A 17,999-nucleotide genomic window follows, 5' to 3' on the forward strand; every position below is an offset into this window, starting at 1 on the left:
ATATTTGTCCTTCATACAAACTTCATACAAACAAATCTCTGTGCTTCCTACAAAAAAATAGCTCTGTGCTTCCTACAAACTTTATCCAAACAAAGCTCTGTGCTCTTCCTCTCATTTACACACTTTACCACCTCCTCCTGTGCACCACTTCATACAAACGTCATACAAACAAAGCTCTATGCTTCATACAAACTTCATCTAAATATATGTCCTTCATAAAAACTTCATACAAAGTTCTGTGCTTCAAAAAAAACAAAGCTCTTTGCTTCATACAAACTTCATACAAACAAAACAGTGTTTCCTCTCATTTACACACTTCACCACCTCCTCCTGTGCACCACTTCACAACTTTTGGATCCAAACTCACCTTATAAGCAGGACCTTAGGTGCACTATATTACCAAATGTATTGGGACGCCTGCCTTTACACACACATGAACTTTAATGGCATTCCAGTCTTACTCCGTAGGGTTCAATATTGAGTTGGCCCACCCTTTGCAGCTATAACAGCTTCAACTCTTCTGGGAAGGCTGTCCACAAGGTTTAGGAGTGTGTCTATGGGAATGTTTGACCATTCTTCCAGAAGCGAATTTGTGAGGTCAGGCACTGATGTTGGATGAGAAGGCCTGGCGAGCAGTCTCCGCTCTTATTCATCCCAAAGGTGTTTTATCTTGTTGAGGTGCTGGGCAGTCAATTTCCTCCACCCCAAACTCCACATTAGGGATGAGCCAAACACCCCCCGGTTCGGTTCGGTTCGCAGCAGAACTTGCGAACAGGCAAAAAATTTGTTCGAACACGCAAACACCGTTAAAGTCTATGGGACACGAACATGAATAATCAAAAGTGCTCATTTTAAAGGCTTATATGCAAGTTATTGTCATAAAAAGTGTTTGGTGACCTGGGTCCTGCCCCAGGGGACATGTTTTAATGCAAAAAGAAGTTTTAAAAACGGCCGTTTTTCGGGAGCAGTGATTGTAATAATGCTTAAAGAGAAACAAAAAAGTGTAATATTCCTTTAAATTTCGTACCTGGGGGGTGTCTATAGTATGCCTGTAAAGGGGCGCGTGTTTCCCGTGTTTAGAACAGTCTGACAGAAAAATTACATTTCAAAGGAAATAAAGTCATTTAAAACTACTGGTGGCTATTAATGAATTGTCGGTCCGACAATACACATAAAAGTTCATTGATAAAAACGGCATGGGATTTCCCCACAGGTCTGGTATGGATATTAAGGGGAACCCTGCGCCAAAATTTTTAAAAAAATTACGTGGGGGTCCCCCTCAAAATCCATACCAGACCCTTCTCCCCATGTTGTCAAAGGGGGGCAGGGTCACCCGGGTACGTAAACGGGTGACCCTGCCCCCCTCTGACAACACAGGGAAAGCCACAGGGAAGTTCCCCGTGCGTCAGAGGAGGGCGGGGTCACCAGGTGGCCCCACCCTCCGTTATATAAGAAATGTCAGAAGAACCAAAGCATCACACGGCGGAAGACTCCCACTGAGGCGGATTGTGCGGACGGAGCGGAGAAGAAGCCTGGAGGAAGATGCGGGACGAGAAGATCGCAGGAAGAAGAAGATGGAGAAAAAGAAGATGAAGAAGAAGATGGAGGAAGAAGAAGAACACTGAAGGAAGACCAGAAGAAAGAAGATGAAAGAAGAAGAAACTAATAAAGGATTTGTTAAAAACCGTCTCTTGTGTTTTTGAACACTTTTGACACTTTTCTTGTGAAATGGTAGGGGTACATTTCTACCCCATTACCAATTCACACGGGGGGGCGGGATCTGGGGGTCCCCTTGTTAAAGGGGGCTTCCAGATTCCGATAAGCCCCCCGCCCGCAGACCCCCACAACCACCGGCCAAGGATTGTGGGGATGAGGCCCTTCTCCCCATCAACATGAGGACAAGGTGCTTTGGGGGGCTACCTCAAAGCACCCTCCCAATGTTGAGGGCATGTGGCCTGGTACTCTCTCGTCCCCCCCTCTTTTCCTGCGGCTGCCAGGTTGCATGCTGGGATAAGGGTCTGGTATGGATTTTTGGGGGGACCCCACGCCATTTTTAAAAAAAATTTTGGCGCGGGGTTCCCCCTAAAATACAGGTCTGGTATGGATTTTGAGGGGGACACCCACGCCATTTTTAAAAAAAATTTGGCACGGGGTTCCCCTTAATATCCATACCAGACCTGAAGGGCCTGGTATGGAATTTAGGGGGACCCCCCCACACCATTTTTTTTTTTTTTACATTTTGGCGCGGGGTTCCCCTTAATATCCATACCAGACCTGAAGAGCCTGGTATGGAATTTAGAGGGACCCCCGCGTATTTTTTTTTTATTTTGGTTCGGGGTTCCCCTGTGGGGAAATCCCATGCCGTTTTTTATCAATGAACTTTTATGTGTATTGTCGGACCGACAATTCATTAATAGCCGCGAGTAGTTTTAAATGACTTTTTTTCCTTTGAAATATCATTTTGCTGTCAGACTGTTCTAAACACGGAAATATGCACCTCTTTACAGGTATACTATAGACACCCCCCAGGTACGAAATTTAAAGGAATATTACACTTTTATTGTTTCACTTTAAGCTTTATTAAAATCACTGCTCCTGAAAAAACAGCCATTTTTAAAACTTCTTTTTGCATTGATACATGTCTCCTGGGGCAGGACCCAGTTCCCCAAACACTTTTTATGACAATACCATGCATATAAGCCTTTAAAATTATCACTTTTGATTTCTCCCATAGACTTTTAAAGGGTGTTCCGCTGCTTTCGAATTTGCCGCGAACACCCCAAATTGTTCGCTGTTCGGCGAACTGGTGAACAGCCAATGTTCGACCCGAACATAAAGCCCATCCCTACTCCACACTTTTAAACCTTGTGGACAGCCTTCCCAGAAGCATTGAAGCTGGTATAGTTGCAAAGGTTGGGCCAATATTAAACCCTACGGACTAAGACTGGAATGGCATTAAAGTTCATGTGCGTGTAAAGGCAGGCGTCTGAATACTTTTGGTAATATAGTGTAAAGTTGCAATAAAAAGTATGTGAACCCTTTTGGAATGATATGGATTTCTGCACAAACTGGTCATAAAATGTGATCTGATCTTCATCTAAGTCACAACAATAGACAATCACAGTCTGCTTAAACTAATAACACACAAAGAAAGAAATGTTACCATGTTTTTATTGAACACACCATGTAAACATTCACAGTGCAGGTGCAAAAAGTATGTGAACCCCTAGACTAATGAGATCTCCAAGAGCTAATTGGAGTGAGGTGTCAGCCAACTGAAGTCCAATCAATGAGATGAGATTGGAGGTGTTGATTACAGCTGCCCTGCCCTATAAGAAACACACACCAGTTCTGGGTTTGCTTTTCACAAGAAGCATTGCCTGATGTGAATGATGCCTCGCACAAAAGAGCTCTCAGAAGACCTACGATGAAGAATTGTTGACTTGCATAAAGCTGGAAAGGGTTATAAAAGTATCTCCAAAAGCCTTGCTGTTCATCAGTCCACGGTTAGACAAATTGTCTATAGATGGAGAAAGTTCAGCACTGCTGCTACTCTCCCTAGGAGTGGGCGTCCTGTAAAGATGACTGCAAGAACACAGCGCAGACTGCTCAATGAGGTGAATAAGAATCCTAGAGTGTCAGCTAAAGACTTACAAAAATCTCTGGCATATGCTAACATACCTGTTAGCAAATCTACGATACGTAAAACACTAAACAAGAATGGATTTCATGGGAGGATACCACAGAGGAAGCCACTGCTGTCCAAAAAAAACATTGCTGCACGTGTACAGTTTGCACAAGAGCACCTGGATGTTCCACAGCAGTACTGGCAAAATATTCTGTGGACAGATGAAACCAAAGTTGAGTTGTTTGGAAGAAACACACAACACTATGTGTGGAGAAAAAGAGGCACAGCACACCAACATCAAAACCTCATCCCAACTGTGAAGTATGGTGGTGGGGGAATCATGGTTTGGAGCTGCGTCAGGGCCTGGATGGATTGCTATCATTGAAGGAAAAATGAATTCCCAAGTTTATCAAGACATTTTGCAGGAGAACTTAAGGCCATCTGTCCACCAGCTGAAGCTCAACAGAAGATGGGTGTTGCAACAGGACAATGACCCAAAGCATAGAAGTAAATCAACAACAGAATGGCTTGAACAAAAGAAAATATACCTTCTGGAATGGCCCAGTCAGAGTCCTGACCTCAACCCGATTGAGATGTTGTGGCATGACCTTAAGAAAGCAAATCACACCAGACATCCCAAGAATATTGCTGAACTGAAACAGTTCTGTAAAGAGGAATGGTCAAGAATTACTCCTGACCGTTGTGCACGTCTGATCTGCAACTACAGGAAACGTTTGGTTGAAGTTTTTGCTGCCAAAGGAGGTTCAACCAGTTATTAAATCCAAAGGTTCACATACTTTCTCCACCTGCACTGTGAATGTTTACATGGTGTGTTCAATAAAAACATGGTAACATTTAATTATTTGTGTGTTATTAGTTTAAGCAGACTGTAAATTGTCTATTGTTGTGACTTAGATGAAGATCAGATCACATTTTATGACCAATTTGTGCAGAAATCCATATCATTCCAAAAGGGTTCACATACTTTTTATTGCAACTGTATATACAGTACTATAGTTTTTGGACTCTATAACTTTCTTACAGAATAAAAAATATACACTGATTTGGTTTAAATTTTACCAAAGAAATGTAACAGAATACATTTTGGCCTAAATTCATGAAGAAAGATGATTTATTTGCAAAAATGTTATTTTAGAAACCAAGAGAATATGTTCTTTTTCAACATTTTTGACCTTTTTCCATGTATTTAGCAAATAATAAAAAACCCAGTAGTGATTAAATAAATAAATAAATCTCTATTTGTGTGAACAAAATGATAAAAATTTAGTTGGGGTACAGCGTTGCATGACCATTCAAAGTGTGACAGCGCTGAAAGCTGAAAATTGGCCTGGGCAAGAAGGAGGTAAAAGTGGCCGGTATTGAAGTGGTGAAGGGAGATGAAAAATAACAGACTTACTGGCCACATCAGCAGGTGAAAATAAGGGGAAAAGGCCATTAAAAGAAAACAAATGCAGCCTTCCCATCTAATAGTTGGCTAAAAAAAATTACATTTTTGTTTTTGAGTTATTTACTGCTTTATGTTTGGGAAATGTTCTTAAAGTGGAGGGCCACCCTAAAATAAAAAATAGCATAAAAAAATCGTAAAAAAATAAAAAAAAAAACATTTGAAAAAAATTTTTTTTTTAAACTTACCTGAACCCTTGTTGCTAGGCAGTCTTCGTAATCTGCCTCTTCCTATTCCGCGGCATGTCCTGTTCCTCGGTGAGCGGCCCTGTTGTCTTTTGGGAACTGTGTGTGTTCCCAGAAAACCACAGGGCCATTCACAGATCGCCGCCCCGCTTGCGCGCGCGCAGTAGGAAACCGCAAGGCTTCACTGCCTGTTTCTCTTAGTTAGGATGGCGGTGCCGGGACCCGAGAGCCGAGGGACGGGTCGGCCTCGGACGGCCGACATCGCGGGCACCCAGGACAGGTAAGTGTACTTATTTAAAGTCAGCAGCTACAGTGTTTGTAGCTGCTGACTTTAAAAAAAAAATCCTGGCCGGAATCGGGCTTTAATGAAGACTGGGCTGACGGTTTAGTTAAGTAATTTTGTCAGGTTTTTATTTTTATTTTTTATATTTTATTCTGAGAAATATAATATTTGTGTAGTTAATCAGGTATGGGGAAGGATAGGAATGTGGAAGGTATCCATTAGTGAGGACTAAAGTATTAAAGGGAGAACTTTTTAGTTGTGGATAGAGTGGAGAGGGGTTAGAACCCCTGTCAGGTTTTTATTACTGTCTGTGTCCCCGTTAGGGAGATTCACCCTCTCTATTTGTCTTGTTTATTGTTATCAAGCTTGTAATGCCTTGTAGCTCATACTCATTATTTATGGCTATTAATAAAAGTGGTTTTTTTTTATGGCCAATAACATTTTATGTACTCAATGCACAGTTTTCATATATATATATATATATATATATATATATATATATATATATATATATATATATATATATATATATATATGTGCATATCTTGCTTAGTTAAAAAAACAAAAAAAAACAAACAAAAACAAAAACAAAAAAAAGTAAACATGAAATAGTGCATCTGAATATTTCAATATTTTCCATTTGGAGCCAGTAGGTGGCTCTCTGAAGGCTGTGGGGAGGACCATGCAGCAGTGAAGACATTTCTACACTATGGACATAGGACACCTTTCATTTACAGGTAAGCTATGCCAGTGGTCCCTGGCAAAATAAATACATAAATACACTTCAGCTTTAAAGACTTACAGCACACTGTCAAACAAAATGATAATAAATAATACATATACTTAGTAATAATGTATTTAAAAAAAATATATATAACAATAGCGTAAATCTGTAAACAGGCCACAAGATGGCAGTGTGTACTTCCAGAATCTCCATAGAACAGGTCAGAAGAGCAGCACCATTACACATATTCAGTATTTTGCCAATGTCCTGGCTCTTCCAAAAAATTCTATTTCTTTTCGTTCACATATCGTGAAAAATATATTAACAAAAGACACAGACTAGACATAATGGACATCTATATGCATTAAGCATTTTCAAGCAGAGACCTGCCAATGTTTTCCCGGGTATACTACAAGTGAGATAAAGTCAGAAAGTCCACTCAGTATATTTATGTGTATTTTATTTTTATCTAATGCCCCGTACACACGAGCGGAATTTCCGTCTGAAAAATTTTGGATGGTTTTTCCGACGGAATTCTGCTCAAGCTTGCCTTGCATACACACGGTCACACAAAAGTTCTCTGAACTTTCAACCGTCAAGAACGCGGTGACGTACAACACTACGACGAGCCGAGAAAATGAAGTTCAATGCTTCTGATGCTTCGAATTGTTTCCAAGCATGCATGTTTTTTTGCACGTCGGAATTGCATACAGACAATCGCATTTTCGGATAGGAACATTTTCTGACCGAAAAATAGAGAACCTGCTCTCAATCTTTTGCTGGCTGGAATTCCGCCAGCAAAAGTCCGATGGAGCATCCACACGGTCGCATTTTCCGACCAAAAGGCATTTTCAATTGCGTGTATGGGGCACAAGACTCATGTCATCAACTGCAAACAGACTCAGCAGGCTTTTTATAGTGCTTCTGTGCAGGACTGCAACCTATTGTCAGGTGATTTTGTCTAGTACAGACTTTCTCTCTGAGGATATAACTGGTACATGAGAACACGTCTTGCAGTTTCCCAGGCTCAGATTCAACAGCATTTAGAAGCTAATACTGGCAGCCAGAGGGTCCTGGTAAAAAAGGGACACCAGCTAACAAGATAGACGCCAAAATAAAAAAGAAAGTTTCTCAGTGAATCTGGGTCAGTATAAAGGTATTATATATATATATATATATACAGTGGGGACGGAAAGTATTCAGACCCCCTTAAATTTACCTTCCAACAAGACAATGACCTTAAGCACACAGCTAAAATAACGAAGGAGTGGCTTCACAACAACTCCGTGACTGTTCTTTAATGGCCCAGCCAGAGCCCTGACTTAAACCCAATTGAGCATCTCTGGAGAGACCTAAAAATGGCCGTCCACCAACGTTTACCATCCAACCTGACAGAACTGGAGAGGATCCGCAAGGAGGAATGGCAGAGGATCCCCAAATCCAGGTGTGAAAAACTTGTTGCATCTTTCCCAAAAAGACTCATGGCTGTATTAGATTAAAAGGGGCTTCTACTAAATACTGAACAAAGGGTCTGAATACTTAGGACCATGTGATATTTTAGTTTTTCTTTTTTAATAAATCTGCAAAAATGTCAACAATTCTGTGTTTTTCTGTCAATATGGGGTGCTGTGTGCACATTAATGAGGAAAAAAATGAACTATGATTTTAGCAAATGGCTGCAATATAACAAAGAGTGAAAAATTTAAGGGGGTCTGAATACTATCCGTCCCCACTGTATATATATATATATATATATATATATATATATATATATATATATATATATATATATACACACGTGTGTGCAAGGAGGGTGGACAGTACCAGCAGGGAAAAATCTATGCACGTAACCAGGTGTGTCCCCAAAGAAACCACCAAAATAAACAAATACATATGCATAATATGTATATAAATATATATAACACAAACTTTGTTTTACAATAATAATTTAATATGTGTTAAAGGATTCCCAGAGTACTGTGGGCTAGCTAAAGAGATAGTAGAGCAGAGCTGTTTGCTGTGATTCCTTCTGCAGTGGGGGTGCAGACACCTGACACACCCAGAAGCATTGAATGCTGAAGATTCTTCTGCCAATGTAGAGCAAAATTTGGAGTCTTGTTATACAGAAATTGGATGTAGAGTGGGAACGGAAAGTATTCAGACCCCCTTAAATTTTTCACTCTTTGTTATATTGCAGCCATTTGCTAAAAATCAATTAAGTTAACTTTTTTTCCTCATTAATGTACACACAGCACCCCATATTGACAGAAAAACACAGAATTGTTGACAATTTTGCAGATTTATTAAAAAAGAAAAACTGAAATATCACATGGTCCTAAGTATTCAGACCCTTTGCTGTGACACTCATATATTTAACTCAGGTGCTGTCCATTTCTTCTGATCATCCTTGAGATGATTCTACACCTTCATTTGAGTCCAGCTGTGTTTGATTATACTGATTGGACTTGATTAGGAAAGCCGCACACCTGTCTGTATAAGACCTTACAGCTCACAGTGCATGTCAGAGCAAATGAGAATCATGAGGTCAAAGGAACTGCCTGAAGAGCTCAGAGACAGAATTGTGTGAAGGCACAGATCTGGCCAAGGTTATAAAAAAATTTCTGCTGCACTTAATGTTCCTAAGAGCACAGTGGCCTCCATAATCCTTAAATGGAAGATGTTTGGGACGAACAGAACCCTTCCTAGAGCTGGCCGTCCGGCCAAACTGAGCTATCGGGGGAGAAGAGCCTTGGTGAGAGAGGTAAAGAAGAACCCAAAGATCACTGTGGCTGAGCTCCAGAGATGCAGTTGGGAGATGGGAGAAAGTTGTAGAAAGTCAACCATCACTGCAGCTCTCCACCAGTCGGGACTTTATGGCAGAGTGGCCCGACGGAAGCCTCTCCTCAGTGCAAGACACATGAAAGCCCGCATGGAGTTTGTTAAAAAAAGCACCTGAAGGACTCCAAGATGGTGAGAAATAATATTTTCTGGACTGATGAGACCAAAATAGAACTTTTTGGCCTTAATTCTAAGCGGTATGTGTGGAGAAAACCAGGCACTGCTCATCACCTGTCCAATACAGTCCCAACAGTGAAGCATGGTGGTGGCAGCATCATGCTGTGGGGGTGTTTTTCACCTGCAGGGACAGGACGACTGGTTGTAATCGAGGGAAAGATGAATGCGGCCAAGTGCAGGGATATCCTGGACGAAAACCTTCTCCAGAGTGCTCAGGACCTCAGACTGGGCCGAAGGTTTACCTTCCAACAAGACAATGACCCTAAGCACACAGCTAAAATAATGAAGGAGTGGCTTCACAACAACTCCGTGACTGTTCTCGAATGGCCCAGCCAGAGCCCTGACTTAAACCCAATTGAGCATCTCTGGAGAGACCTAAAAATGGCCGTCCACCAACGTTTACCATCCAACCTGACAGAACTGGAGAGGATCTGCAAGGAGGAATGGCAGAGGATCCCCAAATCCAGGTGTGAAAAACTTGTTGCATCTTTCCCAAAAAGACTCATGGCTGTATTAGATCAAAAGGGAGCTTCTACTAAATACTGAGCAAAGGGTCTGAATACTTAGGACCATGTGATATTTCAGTTTTTCTTTTTTAATAAATCTTCAAAAATGTCAACAATTCTGTGTTTTTCTGTCAATATGGGGTGCTGTGTGTACATTAATGAGGAAAAAAATGAACTTAAATGATTTTAGCAAATGGCTGCAATATAACAAAGAGTGAAAAATTTAAGGGGGTCTGAATACTTTCCGTCCCCACTGTATGAGAATCATTTTATATTACTGTAGCTTACAATCACTTGATAGCTTTCTGTATGCAAAAGAAGCTGACCAATAATCTAAAGTGTCAGTCTGCTGCATCTAATGCCTCATGAATGCTTTTAATTTATGTGTAGCAAGATTTTTTACCTCTTTTGGTCTAATGAGAACCTCCAAGGCCAAAGATAGCCGACATCCTTCAATATGTATTGGGTTGTGAGGCATAGTGGGTGCAAAGATGGTGAAAGTCATTGGGCGCCAGACACTTCTTGGATGTAAAAGAGGTTTTATTTCTTTTGACAGTCCTTTTTATATATTTTTTGGGGGAAGAGGGTTAGGGCCAGGACACATTTAGATAGTTGCAAACTTAATTGGCAGACTCCGAGACTCCAATAGGAGAACAGCCGTACAGAGAAAGGCCCCAGCAAGGCGCCACTTCTGCACGTGCAGGATTGCTGTCTATGGTAACAGTCCATTAACAGTTCCTAACGCAACGTATCAGTCCTTTCAGCTCCACTACAACTGCTCCTTATAGTCCCTCAACACTGAGCTCCCGGTCTCTCACTAGACCCACTGATTCACTGACTCTGAACCCCTTGAGCTCCTCCAAGGTCGGCGGTGGTAGCTCCTCAAGTGCCAACACCGTTTCTCTGCTGGGTCCCTAGCTTGGCACTCCAGATACTTCTCAAGCTTCACCCCTGCTAACCAGCTTGGTCCCTGACTTGACACACAAGGCTGCTCTGCAAGCGTCTCCTCTGCTGGTTGGGTCCCTGACTTGATCAGTTTCCAGATTCTCCACCTTGCCCTTCGGTGAGAACAGTGGCGGTGCGTCCATAAGGGCGCACGGGCGCTGCCTCCTCTCTCCAGCCACCCCCTCTATCACCAATAGATTCATGCATTGCATGAATCTATCCATGGCCACCGATGCCACCCGCTATTCAGGCGCCCGGCGCCTTTTCCAGTGCACCTGAATTACAGCAGCGGGGGATGTTTTTGAAGCACCTGATTAGAGCCATAGGCTCTAATAGGCGTCAAAAAAAGGTAAACAGCCAGCGCCATGCTTGGCGCTCGCAGTTCAACCAGCTATGTTAGAAAAGCGAATGAATATCTGCTTTCCTAACACTGAACCGCCTCTCTGCCAATCAGGTGCTAGGGTCTGTCACCTGATTAGCTGAAACGACAGGCGCTGTGATTGGATTGAGGCGTCCAATCGTAGGAGAGGACAGTCACGGGAGAAGACATCGAGGACATGGAGGAGCATGTAGGACACCGCTCGCAGCCCACCGCCGTCACCCGCTGCCCCACCAAGACAGGGTAAGTGCCGGGCAGACGGTGGGCGGGGGGGGGGGCACAGTGGCAGCATTCAATGGGCACAGTGGGACCATTTGATAGGCACAGTGGGAGCATTTGATGGCACAGTGGGAGCATTTGATAGGCACAGTGGCAGCATTTGATGGCACAGTGGCAGAGTTTGATGGGCACAGTGGCTGCGTTTGATGGGCACAGTGGCTGCATTTGATGGGCACAGTGGCGGCGTTTGATGGCACAATGGCTGCGTTTGATGGCACAGTGAGGCTGCAATTGATGGGGGTTTTTTTCAGAATTTTTCAGTTTGTTTGCGCCCCCCAAAAAATTTTGAGCACCAGCCGCCACTGGGTGAGAATATGGTTCCGGTACTTGCTTCAGTTACTCACTGTGGTCCCTGGTAAAGGCGATTGATCCCTTCGTGGAGACAGTTACCCTTCTACCTCTGACCACTGTCGGGCTCTCTGGTCGAGGTAAGCGTCACTTTTGGTTGGACTGCAAGCCACAGTCCCAACCCTGCGCTGCCCTCTTACTTCTGGATAGGCCCTCACGCAGCCTGGCAGCCAGATGCCCCCCAGGATAGGCCCAATCTCCGGCCTAGCAGCCCGGGGCAGTTGACATACGTCCACCCAGACGGAAGTTCCGGTTGGCACAGAACACAGATTACCTGACCTCACCCGAATATATAGGCTCTCCCAGCAGGCCAAGGAATTAAAGAAAACCTCTGCCCATTGGCTGGGACACCCACATACCCATAACCCGACCTTGGGTTGCCCTTCTCATATCTAGTACCACCAAGTGCACGGCCACCTAGTGGTAGAAGAGAAAATTACAACAAGGCCAAACTTAGGTAGAAATCAATGGATCTCTAACAATTTAACTATGGTAGCTACCATTGCTAAGGAATTTGGTGAGGAGCTCCCTGACTAAACCCCGGGGCCCTACACATGTTTTTTTAAAGTCCACTTGTAGCTTTAAGAAGAACTCCAGGTATGGATATTTTCACATAGTTACATTTGATCCAGCTTGGACCAATGTCAACTATGTATATTATATACGATACCTGGCTGACCTCACTAGAAGCTGGAAATCACCGAAGTAGACCCTGCTACTCCCTTGATCTCTACTTGCTTCCGGGTCCCATGCTGAGAGGCTGGCCTGCTGCATTCTGAACACAGGAGGTCTGCAGCTTGGCACTGGCACCATTCAGAGAATGCTTTGCATTTTCTGAATGGATGCAAAACATTTTCTGATTCAATCTGAGAATGTTGAGGAGAAGGGGGTGCTGTCATTGGCTTCAGCTGCAGCCTTAAGAGGAGCAGCCTTCCTAATCAGGGCCTGGGAACTGCAAAAGAAATAAAGAAATAAAAACTGTGTGGGACAACAAATCCCAGGGGGGGGGGGAGCTATTGAGCAGAGAGGAGGAAAAGCCCAAGCTGTGCTGGGTCAGGGCAGAGGACTGGTGCTGCTGAGAGCTCCTGGTACTGCAGAGAGAGACGATGGTGCTGCATGTGTTGGGACAGACAGTCAGAAATGCTGCCAGAAATGCAGACCACTGCTACCTGGAGAGGGACCCGTGAATGTTCCGGTGGAGGACAGTGTCCCACAAATGGCAAGAGACTGTTTCCCTGTATCCTTGCCTGTGGGGTCCTACTGAAGTTGTGTTGTTCAGATAATGTTCTAGTGGAACTACATGGCTCAACATTAGGGTTGCCATCTGTCCGGGATTGACCCGGACAGTTGGGGTTTTGAATCATGTGTCCGGGTTTCAGTCCACCTGAAACCTGGACAAGATGATACAGCAGACAGTCTCTCTGGCAGCATGCTGAGCAGGGTTGCCACTTTTTCTGAAGAAAAAGTGGCAACCCTACTCAGCATGCTGCCAGAGAGAACGTCTGCATCCGGGATGTCTGCTGTATCATCTTGGGTCACTATTGCTGTGTTCAGGACTGCTGCTATCACCCCCAGATTGCCAAGAGTCAGCACTGCTTATTCCCATCACCAATAACTCTGTCTGGTTTACACATAAGCCTGGCCTTCCAGCACAGACACAATGCCGATTCACACCCCACCACAAAGCCTTTTAATTCATGTTTACCCAGACAGCAGCACTGTCTATAATAGAGGTTGTTTAACGCTTTACTATTCTTTAAGTGCATCATAATAGATGATTCATATGTAGTGCTCATCCCCGAAGGTGCTGCTAAGAATATGCACAGGTCTCCCTTACTAGTACAAGGCTTCCTGCCACAAACACAGTTTCATGCACGCCAACAATACAGGCTCAGTCTAGGGCAGTGATGACGAACCTTGGCACCCCAGATGTTTTGGAACTACATTTCCCATGATGCTCAACTACACTGCAGAGTGTATAAGCATCATGGGAAATGTACTTCCAGAACATCTGGGGTGCCAAGGTTCGCCATCACTGGTCTAGGCAATATCTTTTTGTGAACTTTATTGCAGAACCTTGAGCAGGAGGGGATATAGGGGATTCATTATACTCCAAAACAATATCAGAAATCACCAGGATGGCAAACTTCTCCAGCAGGAGCCTTGACTGGAGGTATTAGAGCAGTGGTCATCAACCCTGTCTTCAGGGCCCACTAACAGGCCAGGTTTGCAAGATAACTGAAATACAATCACAGGTGATATAATTTGCTGTTCAGTGATTGCAGTATTTTAGTCTGCATCTCCCCAAGGTAATACATAAAACCTGGCCTGTTAGTGGGCCCTGAGGACAGGGTTGATGGCCACTGTATTAGAGAATGACCAATAACTCTAGGTCTCTATAAGAGCAGACCCAGTCCATAGAGTAACCCCTAGCACTCACTTGCCTCTAACAGCAGGCACACTGGAGAGCTCAAAAACCAGGTCTTACTCACAATGTCCTTCCTTGGAGCCTTCTGCCACCCATCTTCCACATGACACGTTTCATTAAGGGAGACAAAGACCAGGACTCCAGAACGATGCCCTCCAGCAAACATTCTTTAGGAATCTTCTCCAAGCCCTAAACCCAGACTATGTCTCTTGTCTCACACTAGCTGTGACCCAGGGGCAGCAGCCCCAAGAGAAAAAGGAATCCTCATAGCAGAGGAAGAACCCTCTGCTCAGGCTTCCCCAAACATTTATAATATCCCCAGCCACCTTCCGGGCACCCTCTCCCCAGGGATTGGCCAGTGTATGATAAATATTTATAAAAAAGTGTCTGATCCTCCCATTCTATTTATTGGAAGCCAGGCAGACATGAGCAAGTAACCAATGACCTTAGGAAAACCTGACCAGACGAAAAAAAAACAGATCACCACTCCTTTCTTGGCCAAGACCAAAAAAACTGATCACTACTCCTCTCTTGGCCCAAGTACAATTGGGCCAAAATTTAAATTTAGCCTAATTTTTGGCAAGACGCTACACATATTAAACTAGTGTATAGCATTTTCAGATGTAGTTATAGGGAAAAAGATGGCCTCTTTTAGGTTATGTGAAAGCGAAGGTACGTGGCATTGCCAGGGTTTGGTCACTGCTTATGGCGGCCTTTCTCAATGTTTATATCTTGGAGGAACCTTTGACAAAAAGTCAGAGATCTCGAGTAACCCCTGAACTAATTTTAAGATCTACATCTCACAAATCATTATTTTAATAAGCGAGCTTAGAAATAACATTAATAGCAGCACTTCATTTGCTATTTACAGTCAGCTTAGAGTGAAGACTGTGCCTCTGCTCTCATGGTCCACACATGCTTGTTTCCTTTCACTTGATATTGGCTTCAAGTGCCTCCTATTATGTGCATCACCCAGCTCACACCTCCCAACTTTTTGAGAAGGAAACGAGGGACATCTATCAGCAAAAATATGTAGGCACAGGACACACCCCCCTGCCACGCCCCCTTAAAGGAGAATTATACGCAAAAAAATATTAGTTTCATGCTTTTCTTTACCACTACTGTTCCTTTATATTGGCTCTTGACATTCACAAATGCAGCAATTTAGGAATAATATGAAAGGTTTAACATTGGGAAATGTTAACATTGGGAAAACTTTTTAAAAGATAAATAGTGCATTTTATATACAACCATATAGATCAGACCAAAATGAGGGACAAATGAAGAGGAAAGAGGGACAGAGGGACCAAATCAGGGACAGTCCCTCGAAATCAGGGACGGTTTGGAGCTATGCCAGCTTATTCCCTGAACTTCCCACTACCAAATTTCCACTGCTTAGGGAAGAAAAATCTAGTAGTCCTATACGCAAAAGAAATCCTATCTCCTCCCAAAACACCTGTAGTTACAGTACATGCACACTGTCACAATTACTCAAAGTCACGAAAATAGACAGAAACAGACACCAACTACTACACACTACTCCTCTATATCCGGAACACCCCCCCAAGACCAGTACTTCTTGCTGTTCCGTCTTATGCTGCTCTGTATGTTGCGTCCTCAAATATGTCAGGAGCCAAGACTACAGGGGAAGTGTTTGGGTACAAATGCACTCTGGCAATACTAATGCCCCGTACACACGGTCGGACTTTGTTCGGACATTCCGACAACAAAATCCTAGGATTTTTTCCGACGGATGTTGGCTCAAACTTGTCTTGCATACACACGGTCACACAAAGTTGTCGGAAAATCCGATCATTCTGAACGCAGTGACGTAAAACACGTACGTCGGGACTATAAACGGGGCAGTGGCCAATAGCTTTCATCTCTTTATTTATTCTGAGCATGCGTGGCACTTTGTGCGTCTGATTTGTGTACACACGATCGGAAATTCCGACAACGGATTTTGTTTTTCGGAAAATTTTATATCCTGCTCTCAAACTTTGTGTGTTGGAAAATCCGATGGAAAATGTGTGATGGAGCCTACACACGGGAATTTCTGACAACAAGGTCCAATCACACATTTTCCGTCGGAAAATCCGACCGTGTGTACGGGGCATTACTGTCAACGCACATTAAAAACGCTTTGAGCTTTCATCATGCATTGAAATGCAATGGAACCCCTGGGTACTTCTCATGGCTAAAGTTATTTAAAAAAACAAATGCAATACTTGAAAACCTCTGGGTCTGCCTTCCAACCAGGGAGGGATCTTCACTTAGAATTGGTGTAATATACAGGCCCCCAAGACATGCAGAAGCTAAGGACAACCTGTTGATTGATGAAATTATAAAACATTTTTAATAGAATAATTTTTTTATTGATTTTGCAGATAAACCATACAAACAAAACACTGGAGGGTACCAATGATCATAATAATGAGGTATACAGTCATGAAAATAAAGGTTGCGCAAGAACAGGTTCTCAAACAAATAGTAGTTACCATGGGAATACCTGGCTGAGAAGCCTTTGTTTATGGAATTGTTGTTATTGTGTTAAGTTGACCATAGATGATCAGTTCATGTTCATGCAGGCAACAGGCTGAAAAAAATAAATAAAAAAGGAACAGATACCTCCATCCACATAAACAAGTTGGATGGAAGAATTTCCCCTACCGGGATGTTGTATTCTCACAGCGGGACTTTCCACTGTCAGAATACACTGATCAACATGTTGGGGGGTCTACTCACCCTACACGTGGGGGTACCTTTCTCTCATCAATGTTCGGGATGAGTTGGAGACTGCGATCATGGGAAAAGTCTAACATTAAGGCAGTACGCCAACTTGGAGACAAGCCATCACATTGTGTGCAGTAAAAGTACAGAATTCATCTGCGGGTTCAGTCCTGTGTCACTACACAGTAACTTGATGTGTGTTGCATTAGCAGGGACACCACTGAGCCTGTGCCCTCTCCACCAGTCCAGCGTACCTCTGTTACCTCTCTCCCAGTAACAGAATAGGGACTTGCCATGCACATAGCATAGACCTCATACATGCACTTGTTAACTCCTTGCTTCCCATACCTGTGTGACCAGGTTATAGATCCCCGTAACATGGGTTCAGTTTCGATTGCTACTGGAAGCCGACCGCTAGGGAGGGAGCCAGATTACTGACCCCCTTGCTACCGGAGGACCTGTCATCTTACCAGGTACCACATCCAACGACTGATTGTCTTGTTTCTTGAACTAGTGCTTGGTTACTCATAGCCACTACACTACTTCTTTGCTGAGTGGACCTTCTGTAGCAGCTGAGCTTCATACCCCACATGTGCTTTACAGACCCAGGTTCTTTTCATACGTCAGACCCAACATTCACCCATTTGAAAAACTGCAGACCAGGCTCAGAACAGTTGATGCAACTTTACTTAAAAGTCCTTCATCGATACAGTTCAGTGTGAACAGAGTCCATATCCTGACCCTAACTACAAATGAATGGATGCCCAGGCATACCCCTGTAAGGTAGTAGTCTATTCTGCCATTTCCCATGCTTGGATGTTCTCCAGATGCCTCTTCCACAGGATTCACAGCATGTGTTGCCCAAAAGTTGACGAGAGTCTAGCCAGAACACGTACCAGCGCCAGCCAGCCCGAACCCTGCCTTCTCCCATATTTATATTACTGGCGAGTAGGTTAGATCCGAAAAGCCTGGGAACTAAGACACACACACATTACCTATTTCCCCCCTGCTCCCCGGGCCAGTCACTAACTAACAAATGCAGCTGTAGGCACTGATAGACAAAGGTAATCCAACATTCCTATGC

Source organism: Aquarana catesbeiana, linkage group LG02, assembly GCF_042186555.1.
Source record: "Aquarana catesbeiana isolate 2022-GZ linkage group LG02, ASM4218655v1, whole genome shotgun sequence".
Taxonomy (NCBI): Eukaryota; Metazoa; Chordata; class Amphibia; order Anura; family Ranidae; genus Aquarana; species Aquarana catesbeiana.